We start from the raw sequence: 2,764 nt of genomic DNA, 5'->3' as shown, positions 1-2,764 counted from the left end.
GGTATACTTAAAAACTTTCCTAAAGTTTATTCATATTCAGTCTTTCCAAATTTCACTTTAAAAAAAAAAAAAACACAAAAATTCTCCAAAAAAGATGGGCATAGTGATGATTCCAATTTCCAGATGCAATTATTAGATAGTATAACCATATTACTAGTACTCTCTAAAATTTATCAATTTTGAATCATTACCATGCTTAGTTAATATTAATAATAGTTTTGTCCAGTGATTCCACTTCCTCTTTGTCACAAACTCTGCCGGCATAAATATTAGTATGTGGGGCCTTGTTCACAAAATTTGGTGTGTCCCATACTCCCTCCCTATATTATTTATTCCCCAACTTGGATGTACCTATTCTTAAGATTTAATATGAGACATTAGAGAAAAATAAAATAGAAGGAGACATCTTCAATTATAATATATATAAGATATGGCTCCTAATTATATTAAATCACCAATGTACATGTAATGAGAAAACAAATAAATCAGTGCAACATCATAGCAACAAGGAGCTGTTGCTTCTTGCTGTGTGAGTCACAAATTAAAAGTCTAGAACTTATTTCACGTGGATTGTTAAAGTGTTACATAGCTAAGGTACCTGAGTCATGTGACAAACAGATAAAGTTACAAACACAACCAGCTAATTAGCCAAATATAATAATAAACATTAATTTTGTGAATTATTGTTAAGAGAAAAAAAGGGAACAGAGGTTGGTTCTAAGAAACACCCTTTCCTTGTCATCACAACTGTAATGTGCCTGCAATTTCGGTTTGGCCATGAAACTTAAGTAGCAGGCAAATAATAAACCAATCAAATAAAAGTCATGAAACTTTAGGGATACTATTTGTTTCTTTTTTTTTTTCCCTTTAAAATTAAAGTAAGCCTTGTCTTCTAAGTTAATAATACATGAATACCTCTTAAAATATTATTGACTTTTAAATGACAAAATTGAGAAAAAATAAAATTCATAAAACTTGGAAGTTTAATTATGGCACTTGTATATAACAACATTGTATTAGAAATAGATTTTGCAACATTTATTAAGAGGGCCTAGTTTAACTAACATTTTGAGGCTGAATTGAATATGAAGATTAAGAATCTAATTCCAATGCCTCCTGAATATCTACAATAATGGCTAGTTCAGGAAGCAACAAGATTGAGGTGAATATGTAATGTAATTGACCAAACAAAGCTCTAAGACCCACATATTCATGTCTTCCATTGTGTCTAAATCTTAATGGAATGGGAAACTGGTCAGTGTAGACATAGACAATGACTAATCAAACTTTTAACAGAAAGGCTAAACCTGTACACTAATTAAGGGCCTCAAAATAAGCTCAACCTTCTTGATGGCCTCTTAAATTTGTTCAATCCATGTTTTGTATTGGCATATATAGCCTTGACCTCATCTCTTATTATGTTATTGAGAGTGACACATGCTTTTCTATAATGCACCAAACTTGCCTTCAATTCTTCAAATTCCCATTTTATCATCCTACTTCCATACAAGGTATAAACCTTCAAAACAGAACTTTATAACTTTGACCCACTTGCTGGTTGGAAGTTTGAAACATGTCATTATATCCACGTTATGTGTAGCTTAGTCACTAAAATTAACAATGGTAGTCCAACAAGTTGTGTAGAGTCACCAAAATATATAAGTATAACAGAAATTCCTTTAGTTTGATATTTCTTTCATTTTCTTTTATCTATCATCATTACTTAATATATATGCATGTAAAAAGAGAACATATGAAGTAATAAATAATTGGTCTAGATAAATCAATGAGTTTCATCAAATGAATCATTAGCAGCAAGTTCAGAACAGCAAAGATTACTGTTGAAGACTAAGGAGGCTGGCGAGATCTATGATTAGAAATGATAATCCATGGATATGCTAAAAGGATGGCTACTTTTACAATAGTGATCTCCATCATTATCAATTGAAAAAACCTTGAATTTAGAGCGTTCATGTGAATAGGCTAAAAGATGCCCTTCCCATTTAGAAACTATATTTCCGTACATAATCTTGGCAGTTGGCAGCATCGGAAGACTGTATGCAACATTAACTATTGTTAAAATTAAGAATTTCATTGTCATCCCCGTATAAAAATACTCCACAATCCACATAATTATAATATTGCAAAAAGATACCACATGAATCTACAAGATCTTGGATTCCACCCTTTACCCTTTCTCTTTCCATTTCCATTAGAAGGGTCACTGGTGTCGGTTTGCAAGTTAGTGAAAGGTGAAACTGATTTTGTAACAAATAATAGCTGAAACGCAACAATCTGAATAATAATGCCACCAAGTGATGATGATGACATCCTTGTGACAGAGCTGAAACCAGCCTAGGCTCCACTGTAACTGAATCCTAGAAAAGATCCACATCAACAAATTTGCAAATAAAATATGGAGAAATGCACGCAGTGAGTTGCATACATACATAGCTTTATTATCTGTGTAATAAAGTCCACTACCTATCCCTTGGGGGACCATACTCACCAAAATTAAAAGCCACATGATTAAGCCATTGACACGAAGCATCCAACAAGTTACAATCACAACTGTGGCTAACTCACCCCACGTGACCCTTTAGCTTTAACCAATTTCATCCACTACCGTGTACCGCAACAAAGGACACCAATTACTCACTCAACTTGCAACTTATGCTACTACCCATTATCAATCATACACTATTCTGAACCAACTAATCATAGCTTGGTCAAAACATTTCTCATTAGCAAATATTACAGTTTA

This window comes from Arachis ipaensis, chromosome B10 (assembly GCF_000816755.2).
Source record: "Arachis ipaensis cultivar K30076 chromosome B10, Araip1.1, whole genome shotgun sequence".
Lineage (NCBI taxonomy): Eukaryota > Viridiplantae > Streptophyta > Magnoliopsida > Fabales > Fabaceae > Arachis > Arachis ipaensis.
This window is presented reverse-complemented; position numbering follows the sequence as displayed.